Source organism: Vanacampus margaritifer, chromosome 18 (assembly GCF_051991255.1).
Source record: "Vanacampus margaritifer isolate UIUO_Vmar chromosome 18, RoL_Vmar_1.0, whole genome shotgun sequence".
NCBI lineage: Eukaryota > Metazoa > Chordata > Actinopteri > Syngnathiformes > Syngnathidae > Vanacampus > Vanacampus margaritifer.
In genome coordinates, this window is record NC_135449.1 from 13,401,718 (window position 1) to 13,416,037 (window position 14,320).

Below are 14,320 nucleotides of genomic sequence, written 5' to 3' on the forward strand. Positions count from 1 at the left end.
TTCTTTGTTCAGCTTAGCGGTTAATATAAATTGATAAAACACACACACAGTACACAATCAGGTTTTGATTTTGTGCACGTTTATTTTCTAATCTATTTGGGAAAATCTACTTGGAACTTAAAAGAAGCAAAACTCTAACTACTGTGATAGGAAATAGAAACAAGAACTAAAATGATAAAATAATCTAAGAAATAACAAACAAGAAGAGAGAAGTGTTCTTAAACGAGGTGATGGATCTTCGTCAGGCAAACATAGAACCCAAAATTTAACCTAATTGGATGCAGCAATTTGTACAATCTGGTTAATGCTTGCAAAGTTGCACTTACAGATGGTCTGTGTTGGCCCAAGACGCGGAGAGGTTTTCCTGGGTTGGAGGTTCGAAGCCAGTTCATTTAAGAAAAGGTTCAGGAGAAAGGCCTCACGGCCTGAATTGCTGAAGCAATCCTTCGGGAGTCGACCTGCGGGCGAGAGAGCCTTTTTAGTTTCGGCTTCAGAGCGCCTTTGTCGTCGGTGCAATCCTTTTGAGCCAGGCAGGGACAAAAACAGCGCGTGCTTTGCTGGGCCTGCCGTGGAGCGATGGCAAGCAGTGAGGTGGTCGTGTGAAGCAGTCGCGCCAGCCATGTGCTGGCCTTCTGCCAGCAGCTGTGCGAGGTGAAGAGAAAAGGAAACGAGTAGCAAAGAGAGCGGAGGAGCAAGGGTGGAAATAGTTAGACACACCCAAAAAAAATGTACCTAGCTTACAACTGTTAATATGCCACATAAATGAAACACCTTCACAATACTTCATGGAGTCAACATCTCAAAAATGGCAACCACGTAACATTTCATAATTAATTGTTCTGTTGCAAAATAAAGCACTCAGTCAGGTTTTTGGAAGGGTCTTCTCAATCCAGAGCTGGGTGGGGTTGGCGGTCTGTGGAGGTGAGACAGACCATGTCTTGGTCCCCCAACCCCCACCTTGGCAGGCCTAGGACAAAGAAATTAAATTCCTTTGTCTGTGATAAGGTTGTAAAAGTTAAAAACGGCCGATAATCGATACAGACCATATGAATGTATAATTGTCCTATATTGTCACATAGACAACAAATTGATTGGTAGCTGGTTTCAAAATCAGATGCCAGTAAATTGCTTGTTACTATTTTTCAATTTATTTATTTATTTATTTTCAATATCTCACATCTCAGTGTTATTAAAAGTGATGATATTTTGCAAGTAACATGAAGTTGACACACAAGACTTGCCTTCGCGGGCCACATAAAATGATGTCGCAGGCCAGATCTGGCCCCCGGGCCTTGAGTTTGACATATGTGCTTTAGGCTGTAATTGCTGCTGTGAATGCTTACAGTTATATGCATGTGATTTTCTAGTTTGTTAGTTTTTTTGTAATAAAAAAAATGAAAGTTTTCATGTCATTACGGGGTGTTGTGTGATCAGTTCAGTTAAAACATTCACATTCAAGAATGCCTAAAAATATCTAATGCCTTCAGATTGATACACGTACTGACACATTCAATTATGATTTCATGTTCATGCAGTCGGTGACTAAGACCGTGACTGCATGTCAACACACAAAAGGAAGGAAACACAGCAAGTTCATAGTTGCATTGATTGAAGTTATCTACAGAGGGCACACACACACATACACACACCGACAATAGCTGTCATTGCTGTAGTAAAGCTTAAACCCTTCATCCCCAGTATACGGTTCTGTTTCTGATGATTACACAAGGAACATCCCATGTTTGAACATCAAGCCTATCGTCTCATATCACGTAACCAATGTAAAAGATGAAGATGTGGATGGGTAACTGAGGTGGAGTAGGCCAAAGCATTAATACTACTCAGTGGTGCGGTAAATTAATTTTGGATTGCTTCTCTGGGTTTGAACAAAATTGTTGTGTTGAGAGGGGGAAAAAAAAGAGATTAAGGTTTTTAATTACCAAGGGTAATTCATTCCATAAAATAAATCCCAGCTGAATTGGTCGCTTCTGAAGTAGAGTTCTGTCAGCCAGCTCATGTGGTTGTGATTAAGAGATGTCACATGCACACATAGACAGTGCATCATCAGTCATGTACACCACACCACTATGACGTTCTTTTTATCTTATTGTGGTTACATTTCCTTCTTTTTCCAGTCATTAAAGGGAAACAAACAGACAATGGCAGCACTGAATTTAAACCCCTTTTCAATCCATCAATTTTTCAAATTAATGAGCTTTACACAAAATCCACCTTTCCCATTTTACAATCTGCTAATCCAACACCAAAGCCACAAAAAAAATGTGTCTAGGAAATTAAACCAGCCCTATTTGCTCTGTAATTTATTCATAATTGGACATACTGTAATTGAATAGCAATAACTGCTGAATGTGTTCTTTAGTGAGGTTTAGGCAATTAGAGTCGGTATTACTGACAATTACAGATGACTTCTCCTGACATCCTACGATTTGCTGTCACTCCAGGTTCAGATGATTCAACTTGGTCTGTGTACACTCAGCGAACAGTCTCAATCGATGTGAATCATCTTTTAAACAGATCACAGTGTAGCTGGAGTAAAATGGCAAAGAGCGCTCATTCGGAGTTACTTGAAAAACAGACTTCCGAAAGTGTTGATCCTAGTAGCCAAATTGAAAGAACATTATTAGAATCATGATGTTTTCTTTGAATTTCCCCGAAAACTGAGGAATAGATCTTAATAAAGATAAAAGCTATTTCTGAAGAATCTGAGCCCTTTAGACAGCTCTTAAGGTGAGATCTGAGAGAAGAGAAGGGAAGAGGACTTTTAAGCAGCTTAGGAGTTCCCTAAGCAGAGGACAAAATGGCCAGATAAGACATGTGTGAAAAGTTTCATATGTTTACACGAATGTTAAGACCATACAAAACAATGTTATTTTCTTGGCAAACAGTGTTCATCAAAATAAAAAGCTTTGCTTTTATTTTGTATCTTGAACATCTTTACATGAAATATTCAGATTCAAGACAGTCAGATACATCTGTTGGAGGAGTTCTTTAAAATTTGACCTCTATAAAAGGCCAAAAATGGGGCCAAAAGTGAAACTCCAAATCTAATGTTGCATTCGAGGAAGGTCGGACGTCGGATTTATCCATTTGGCTTTTTCCAGTTCCGACCTGAAAGTGTTCAAGGCGAAAGTAAACAACCAAAATGGCGGATAGTGATACATTGTTTTTGTGTTGGTTCCTTAAAGCACATTTTGCCTTCTCACAATTTTGCTTCATTTATGTATTTATCTGATTTCATAAGCCTTTTATACAGTTCAGTAGTTATAGACTCCTTTCTATAAATTTTTAGGTTAAGTTAGAAGCTCTTCGACCGGAGATGACGAATGTTTTCAAATCACCGTAACCCCGGAAACATTTGCGCTCGCAACGTATTCTGAAAGCGGAGGAGCGAAGCTTTACGTCAAGAGAAAAAACAACAACAGAAAAACAGGCGGACTGCTATGATAATAGTATTTAATGGGATAATTATTTAACATTATTGGGAAACAGGTAGACAATACAAAGCATCATTAAACCACTTCCTTTGCAATGGCAGTTTTTTCTTTTCATCCTGTTCCCTTCCGACGTACATTCTATTGTAAAAGTGGAAGTGTGTTTTGCGGATTTTGGTTTTGATTTGATTTTAGTTGGCATGTTTTCCTTGTGTCCCTTTGTCCATGTCTGTCTCGTTAAATTTCATTGAGTCCACCTGTGTTTGTCCCTTGTGTCAACTCCCTCAGCCACTTGTGACTTGTCCAGGTGACCTTCATTGTCTCGTCAGTTTGTTTGTTGATGCATTCTAAGAATTATACCATTTGAATTGTCCCAGTTCCGACCTCAAAGACTTAAAAGGTGAATGTAAATAACAAAGATGGCTGATTCTGACTCTGGTTCAGGCAGTCAGTAAAAAATCACATTGTGTTAAGTGAAGCTACTTATTTCGAATAACTACATTAATTTAATACTGAATAAAGAGTTACATTTATTTTTCATAAGCTTGTATTTTTTCCATGCATAGCCATTATCGAGTGACATCAGACTGCAGCTGGTTAGTGACATCGAGGTCCTTTTTTCCACCCCGACTTTGCAACTTGGACCTAGCTTTGTTCAAAGGTGCTTTCCAGCAGACTATTCCTGGTCAGAGGTCAGAAAAGTTTGACTTCCCACCTTCATCAAATTCTGCATAAGTTCCCTTTGATACCTTGTCGGTTTATTGTCTTAGCCAAGTCTTGTTTGCTGTTGGTGTTGTTTGGACCTTGATTTTTTTTCTTACATCCATGAACCATACCACAATGGTATCCCCACAAACTATGGTGATCTGGTTCTGTTATTTTGAGTTCCTAACTACGTTGATCCTCTCGCTTTTGAACGTTATTGATCCACAATTGTAAACAAATAGCAGCCAATGGAATATGTATGCTGTAAATTTGACATGCACTTGTAATATTTTATCTGAAAAAGTATGACTTATTAGACAATAAATCCTTTATGGTGTTTTTGCATCTTAAATCAGCTATTAGTTTATGTTGTCATTATTTTTAAGCATTCGTCGACTTCTTTGGGACAGCATAATTTTTGATTTGCATTCCTTAAGTCACGCAAACCCAAATGAGTGGGCTTTAACTTGAGATAATTGCCTTTGTGTGTTTGGGCGTATACTTGAACTACACTGGGTGTTTTTCTTTTATATCAGAGGGACACGGAGCTGAATTCACTTGTGTGCCAATGTCTTTGTGAGAAGTTAATCGCTTATGGTGGGCTGGGATAGCTCCGTGCCCTTGACATGTGTTTGACAAGAGCTCAATGTGTAAATCCATTAATTACCGCCATCGCTTCTGCTGCTGCTGGAGTCGGAACCCTGGAACTGCTAAAAACAGCACTGGGAATAGTGAGGGCATGGTTGGGTTTACTAGAGCAGGTTGGGTTGATGACCGGTGAGTATAGGAAATTGAAAGGATAGCACCTTGGCAGATGGCAGCCCCTCGGCAGCCCAAATGAAAGACCCGAAAATGGGACCAGGTGTTTTAAAGCGGCTAAACACTTTCTCTTTGTCCTGTACTCTGACACACGGTTGCACACACAGTCGCAGAGTTTTGGAGTTACCTGCGAGTGATTGGGCTCCTCGGAGGAAGACAAATTCATTCCTCCAAATTAGACCTTATTGGTCTGGGAACCACTGATGCAGAGGTGCGTGCAGTTGTATTAGATTATGCACTACACCATTGGTTCTCACCTGTTGTTACACGGAGAACTGCATTTTTCTACTGGAGCTAAGTCGTGACCCACTTTAATACATGTTAAGAACAAATATACATACTGCTCAAAAATAACCATTAAAAACAAATGCGGATCGTATTTTAAGTATGCATATTTAGGCGATAAGCTCAACATGCGTTTTGGAGCACCTTCTTAAGAAACCGATGATGAACATGAAAACTGCAAATACAAAATTTATTCTTAACATTGACGCCTGTAGCAATGAATTAATGTTGTATGTCTGTATCGTTCTAACCCTGCATATTTCCCGACCTGACGCTCTAAAAACAGTTAATTGGGTCAAAAAGGGACCGACCAAACTTTTTGGGTTATTCATTTAACCCAAAAAGTTGGGTGGAATAAATAAATAACCAATAAACAACCCCAAACAATTGAGTTGTTTGTGTGTTATTATTTTATTTGACCCAACCTTTTGGGTTAAATAGCTAAAAAAGTTGGTTGGGATCATTTTTGACCCAATTCAATTGGGTTATTCAATTAACCCAAAAAGTTGAGTGAAATGAATAACCCACAAACAACCCCAAGAAACTGGGTCTTTTTGGGTTAAATAACTCAAAAAGTTGGGTCTGATCATTTTTTACTCAATTTAATTAATTAGTTAATTAATTCACCCAAAACGTTGGATCAAATTAATAACTCGCAAAGCAACCTTCCAAAAATTGGGTTGCTTTTCGGTTTATTAATTTAATTTGACTGAACTTATAATTAAACAAAAACACACAAAGAAACCCAATTTTTGGGGGTTGTTTTGTAGGTTTTTCATTTGACCCAACTTTTTGGGTTGAAAAACTCAAAAAGTTGGGTCGGTCAATTCTTGACCTAATTTGAGTTATTTTTGACACAACTGTTTTTAGAGTTAAGAGTTGAGTATCACTGTTCTAACAGCTCTGATGGAGGTGTGGCAAAAATGTTCCAGGACTGGCGTCACAAATTATTATATAAATTTTCAATAACATACTACAATCTATGAGTTTTCACCTTCAGCGAGAAATGGCTGCAGTCTACTGAGTCACATACAGTAGTTCGTTATATGTTTGTATTACACTGCCCTTGGTGCCTAGAGACCATTTATTCATTTACTATTTTCTTATTTTATATCAAATTAGAAATTGTGTTTGGGATTTTTGATGGCTGTGCCAGATTTGTGGCATTTCCATTCATTCGGAATGGAAGGGTGATTTGAGTTAAAAGAGTTGTCATCTATCAACGTGCTCATGGAATGTTTTCGTTTCATTTTGTTTATTCACACTTAGACAAAAAGACAATATAAAAACAGTTGTAACATTAAAGTGTGCGGGAGAGATCAGGAAACCCATATCGGGTTTATAAAAAGATCTTAACTCATACATAATCTTCATATTCAGTATACATATTCAATACAGAAACAAATATAAAACAGTATATATATATATATATATAATACACTTAATACACCAAGAGCATTAAAAAAAGGACTTTATAAGAATTCCAATACAAAAATAAACTACGATGTATCTATTACCACAACTTTGTTATTAGGTCAATGTACATTATGTTTTAGTGACTTTCGCTTAGTATAAACATAGTTTGAGTTTGAAGTTAGTTTGACTGATCGGATATTTGGATATATTTATTCCATTTCTTGGCTTACCTATATCGTATTGAAAACTGACAGAGACCTGTACGGCACAATGGAAGATGTCACATGACCAAACCCAGAAAACAGTTAAGTCGTGGCAGTCGCTACCTGAGCCCTTTGGCACTGTGATGTCATTTCCAGTCGACTGCAGTTCGCCCCCTGAGATGGATAAAGACGAGTGGATTTTTCAGCTTAATTCATATTCTACATACGCTATAATAATCAGAATGCTGTCTTTAGACTAGTGGGGTGTGTAGAACATGCAAATGCCTTATCAAGATTTTTGACTTGACTTCCTATTTAAGTAAACTATTAACTAGTAAGTATCCATTACACACACTTCTCATGTTTCTAAGATTCTCTCGTTTGTCTCTTTGGAGTAGTTTGCTCTAACCTCGGACGTGCTCACACTTAGCTATTCAGACATGGCTGAGACTTCCCTCCCAACTCTTCCAAGAGTGCTAAAGGAAGAGAAGTGCTGCCGTGTACACATCAGAGCGCTCAACCTTAGCCAAACATACCGGACTTAAGGTCCCAGTTGGGCCCAACCACTATTCAAATGTCCTAGTGTACACACGTTGACTCCATTATTGTTGTTGTACTGCTGATTTGACAACGCCACATATCTCATACTACAGCTTCCCTGTTGGCTTTTTTCATAGACATACCCGTTTGACAGATAATTTGTTATGCCCAACAGAGTTGGATACAACCAACAAATGACATGACATGATGGAGTGCTTGGTTTGTTTAGACAAGCTCAAACCAGGGAGTGAAGTGAGATACGGGAATTTGGAGGCTTGGACAACACATGCCAACACTATCCTCGAAATGTTTTATACTATAATGCCAAGTCGGAGGTTCTGTTCCGTTTCAATGAATTATACATAGTATAACTTTGAAGAGCAAATAAAATAATGTGAAGTGGGATGATGTCTCATTGGCTTAAACACTATAAAGCATTTACTGTCTGTGCTGTTGTTAGAGTACTAATAAACACATTTTCTGTAGGGGGTAGAAAAAAAGAATAATTACACAGTGGGGATGCATAAAGGAGTGTTGACACCACTTATAGCCTATTTCAGTGTGTATTTTATGTGTGTTTAGCTAACAAAATGAGCTTTTATTTTAGGTAGAAGCCAGATGTTGATGTCCTTTTGGACTACTCACTTCCCTACTGCCTTCCTGTGCCTGTATACTTCATTAATTAAAAACAATCATTTTTCTCCTCTATTGCCCATCCTCCCTGCTGTCCCCTTTTGTAATTAAATGTTCAAAAATACTACCCCTGTGTGTGTTTGTCTGTGTGACGTGCATAAAAGCAAAGAAAGAGACCTGCTGTGTACAGTTTCATTATGCAGCAGATGCTTCTGTGTTGTCGAGGCCACAAACTCAAATTTAATGAGAAAATAATTGGCTAAACTCAAAATCCTTAGCAGTGAGGGAAATTGGGGGGGAAATGGTAGGGGACTGAGAAAATTTTGCTGTTCGGCACCTTGAATCAGATTATTCCAAATCTATGTTTTCTTTGTTTGATTTATAACAATAAAAAACATTGGTTTATCTTCTGTTTCAGTGTGCTCTCCAAGGTCGCAATCCATTATGAGACAACTGATTTGTTACTGCTGGTAAATGCACTGCCTATTGAAACTTAAGAGACATATTGTACTGTATACTCAGCCTTAACTTTAGTGATATGTCACGGACATATAAGTGTATAAGGGAGTGGAGGAGGAGGATTCCTGAAGGTCTATCACCTTGCTCCTTTTAACTTCTTAACTGTAAAGTAAGCGTGAAAAGAAGAAGACATCGATAACAACATTTAGACTAGATTTTAGACTTAGTAAAATCAGGTCTTACTTGTGGTGTAATGTGATATTGTGAAGTAATATCAGACCAATTAATCAGCCGGCCACAATCATCCATCCATCCATTTTCTTAACCGTTTGTCCTCACGAGTGTCACGTGCTGGAGTGGCCACAATCAAAGCATATAAATTCATAATTTCACAAGCAATCCTCAGATGAGCAATGTAACTTGTACGCGGAATTGCTCTGGATGTCATTACTTTACACGCAACTTAAAGTTACAGTTTGTTTTAAAAAGATCAAATGAAAACATAGACAAATATAATTCAAACAAACGTGCTGAATACAACACATTCAACTACGAATATGACAAGGATTAACGTCCTTATAACTTCATTGAAGGCACCACAATGCATTATGTGAACAATATACAGGTGTAAAGTATGCAAAATAGCCAAAACACGCCTGGAACTCATACGGGCAAAATGTTGCCGTGTTCCATTTGCATTCATGTTATTTTTTGGGACAATATATTTACAGTAGTGCCCCGCGATTTAGGGCTGACCCGCAAATAGTGAAAATCTGCATATAATTTACAGCAATTGTTTTTGAATTATATATCATGATTTTACCGATCCGGCCCACTTGGTAATATATTTTCCTCCATGTGGCCACTGAGCTAATATGAGTTTGACACCCCTATACTAACAATACGTATAGTATACTTCATAACTAACTGGACATACTTGTAAATACAGTGTTCCCTTGCTATGTTGCGGTTGATTTTTCATTTGAAATAAGTTTGGGGGTGGGGTTACAGTATACCTACTTACAATAATGTCCTTGTAATTGGGAAAGTTCAGAAACTGCGATGTAAGCTTAGCAAAGCTTGTAATGTAATTAAAGCAATGCATATATATATACAGTATATATGTATATCAAAATAAATGTCATTTATTGGTTAGTTGGGAGTTCATTCATTAACATATTTGCGCCCAAAAAATATAGCTACGTGCTATTTTAAATATTACCATGCTCCCAAAGACGTATTTATACTTTTTTTTCAAATGTTTTTTTTTTAATGCTAGAGTATACAGAAGGCTTTGATGCAGCCTCTGAACTGAAGAGAATGCTTGAAAGAATGGTAGTTATTACAAAAACGGCCAGCTGATAGCAGAAGAGTATAAAAGATCAACCAGGGTTATGTTGCAAAAGCTCTTTCCCCTACTGGTTTAAACAGATTGGTGAATAATGATCAAATTTAGCTATATTCTAATGCTAATTGCTGCATAATGGAAACAGATAGAAATAGAGACTCAAATTTTTCTTTTGGTATGTTTTATGTTTTTATAGCTTTAGAACACAATATTCTGTGGGCCTTGCAAAATCTGTCAAAATCCAGTAAAACAGCCGGGAGCGAAGGGGGTTGCTTCAGTGAAAATGGCTGGGAATGGATGAGTTCATCTTGGACACTCATTTTGACCCACGTGCATCAATCAGCTTGAGTTCAATTCAAACTATACACAATGCCTGTAGCGCAAAATCAATTTCAGTATTCAAGGTTGCATATATGTATGCACAATAATTATGTTTGACTATATTCTTGTGTTGTAGCTCGCTCAACTCCAAAATAAAATGAATAGAGTCACGTAGCATTATACAACCAAATGTTTAACACACGAAGCAATAAAACTGTTTGTCATTGATTGTTCGAATATGTAGAGTTAGGAGGAGAATATCCAGAATGGCATCATATTAAAAAGTGATATTAAGTGTGATGCTTTCTTACCTTGTAACAGTTGAGCTCAGAATTTAAATTTTATTTGCCCAAAGGAATTGTGTGTAAAGACTGAGAAATTGCACAGACCTAAAGACTATAACCAAGGCCTTAAAAGCAGGTTAAAACACTGCAGCTTACTGGAAATCTCCAAATACTATGCATATACTCAACACAGACATGTCTTTTTTCAGCCTTTCTCACTTTGGTTTGTGCTATATTGCTCAATTCCCTTCGAAAATACGTGTGAATGCTGACAAATGCTACCGTCAATACATCACAGCACATCATAAACCTCAGATAACATGCAAATATGACACCTAGTGAGTAGTTTTTTTTTTCAAATATTATTTTCTTTTCAGCGATATACGTTTTGTAGCAACAGCACCATGCACATATTTTGAAACAATTTGTTAGCCCTGTTTGTGTATTGGTTTGCATGCATGATGCGACAAGATATTCATTGTAAATGTTGACAGTATATTTTTGTTTCAATAAGCTTTTATTTCATCTCTGTATTGACCAATGTGTTTGTTTGACTTTTTTCTTTTTTTTTTTACAATAGGATATAACACTGAAATTCCACCCCCTATAAATATGCTGTATAGCTAATGAATGGACTAAATTTACACAAAAAAAGTATGCCCTCTAGGGGCATTACATGGAATGGCGTCACAGCATTGTGGTATTCATTTCTGTTGGGACACTGTGTGAATAATGAGTGAAAGCAGACAAGTTGCACCTCCCCGTGCCAGATCAAAAAGCTCTTTCGCACAAGTGTACGAGTACGCTGTCAGCGTCTTTTACTAAAATATCATAATAATAATTACCACAAAGAAAATAGATCCACGTTAATAAGAATGAAATTAATTACATCAAAACTCAAAATAGGGGAAAAAGCTCATTTAGTTATCTTTTCTTGAAATCTTTGTCACCCTCAGGATTCACATGACTCAATTGGAAGAAGCATGTTTGATCTCCATCGCATCCTGATATGTACACTGTCAAAAGAACCTCAAGCAAATCCTGAACCGGCAGATGTTCACTCATCTGCATACTCATAAAGTATCTCACTCGCTGTTAGCAGCCTGTTGGGGTAGCGTGCCATTTGTACAGTCCACTTTGACTCAAGTGTGCTTCACTCGCATTGTTCTTCTTCCGGTGTCCCATAACGCATGAATGTAAAATGAGAGCATTAGCGCAAAACTGGGTTTAAAAAAATTTAACAATCAATTTCAAATCGATTTTCCTTAAAATTCATTAGAATTTTAAAGGCTTGAAATTTACTGTTTACATGAATTTAAAAGTAGTTTTTTATATTTATGAAAAATCTGACTAATCGCAATTCAGAATATTTTTAATTTAGATTTACAATTATTGAAATAGAATTATGAAAATATTTTCATCTCATCTTTGCTCAATGTTATTATAACACTTAAGTGATGATTACACGCGTTACTTTCATTGATAAACTACATCATTTAACCAATTACTGCCTCCGCAAAATTGTATTAGGAATTTAACGTTTGTAGAGTTTTTATCATATTCTTGATATTTAAGAAGAATTGATGTTCCATAATTAATCAATATCGGATTGAATTGAATTGGAAAAAAATCTAAATCATATCGAACTGAACTCTTGTGAATCAAAATCGAATCGATTGAGGAAATTAGAATCAATGCCCAGCCTTACAATAAAGGGGGGGGAAAATAACCCCAAGAAATCACATGATTCTGAACTTATTAAAAAAGGCACAATATTGACAATATTAAATCAATACAACTGGCCATAAATAAATAAATACTGAAATGAGAGTCACTCTTGAACATCGCACTTGAATATAAATGGAACATTTAAATAATAATTAGTGATGGGCGAGTACCGATACCTGGCGATCGGTACTTGTGACAATGGCCGATACCAGTATGGCGAATAGAGGAATAGAAAATTGACATTACTTTCATATAATTGTAAGGAAAAATGCTATATCGTGAGATATAGGTCTTTTTTTTTTTTTTTTATTATCTCTTTTTTTGTATTATTTTATGTACTACTGCTTACTAGTATCGGTACTTGATTTTGGCATCAGTGACTACTAAAGAGTCAAGTACTCGTGCTGGTATCTGTCTGGGGGGGGGTCCCAAATAATAATCAAAATTAAAATGATAATAAAACAATATAATACAACAAGTTACAAGGTGCTTTATAGGAAAAAATGTTGTGATCATTCAATGGAGAAGAAAAGCCAACTAAAACTAATTTCAAAAGTTTTGGGAGATCTTCACTATGGCCATGTTTTCCAAGCACTCAGCTTTCAGCAAAGTAAAATTCAGCGTGCATGTGGAGCAAAGCACAAAAAAAAATGTATCCCCATATTGAAAACATGAAAAACCATCATCTGCTTTAAAATACCACTGTCTGTGTGGACATGGCCTTTTAACTTACTGTCTTGGTGCATGTGTTGTAATAAGATGATGTAGTCTACACTGTGTGTGATATATGCCGTGTGTGTCAGCATAAAAGAAAACATAGATACAGGCCTATCCAGTATAAATATTTGCAGAAGAAATGAGGTGGCTGGGCCAAGCCAACCGCTAGAATATTAACTAGTGACAGAGACCGAGGCTGTCAGTCTCAGCTTTCTCCAACATCAACTTCTCCGAGCTTTGTCTTTGGTCCTTCATACTCGAGCACCTTTCCTTGTGTCTCACCTTGGCCACTCCTTCTTCTCCTGACTTTCCACCAAGTCTTAGATCTAGTTCACCGTATCTCTCGCCCCACCCTTCCCATTAATCTTAATGTTAGTCTTGCAGAGAAGCAACTCTTTTTTTTTGTCATTATTAGTTTTCCCCCTAGAGATATAACCACAGGGTTGAGTCAGAGATGAGAAGGGGGTGGAACATACGGATTGTATTAATGTTTCATATAATCCTGGTGCAGGAAAAAGACTTGATGATTATTTCATGTTGTTATCTCTTTGTTTTCTTTTTCTTTTTCCTTCACTTTTTTAGGTATCTAATGTCAAGGAATTGGTCAACAGTAATTGTCACGCTGACAGCTGCCATCAGAGAGAGGGCTCCTGTCAAGACAGATGTGACTGCACGCACGCACGCACGCACGCACACACACACAACACAAAGGAACCCTCAGGTCAAGTCTACTTTTGCCACCTTGCCACTTGTTACAGAGGCGGTGAGGGGTGCCATCAGAAAAAGGAGTCCTATTGAGCCTTTTGGCCTGTGGAGGCAGCTGATGGTTATTGACAGGCCATGCCAAAAAAAATGTGTGTCTACTGAAAAAGAAAAAAGAGGGAATAAAACACTATTAACTCATTCACTGCCATTGACGCCTATAAACGTCAAAAATTAATTTGAACTATTTCTTTTAGTTTAACATTTTTTCCGCTTTTGTTAACAAGAGTATGAAAATCTAGACATTTTTTTAATAATCTATTTTTTTTTTAAAGATTATTAAAAATAATCTCTCTCAGTAAATAGCGATTAGAGCGTCCGTAGGTCGCGCACAAGTTCACCGTAGCATTGGTCGCTGATTTATCAACTGTTTGACCTATTTTCTAGATCACACTGATTGTTTTCTAATTCACTCGCATTGACGCACTGTCCTCCAACAAGGGGCGACACCCAAACTTGACGTCACGCGAGGAGGGTGAAGCAGTGAAGCTTGCTTCAATGGACGTCACTGATGATGTTCAAACCTCTTCACTGCTTCATTCCGACCGAGTCAGCTGAATGCTTCGTGTTGACAGGCGTAGCTTTGAAACTTTGGCGCGAGACTGACATATAACTCATTCACTCCCAGCCATTTTCACTGAAGCAACC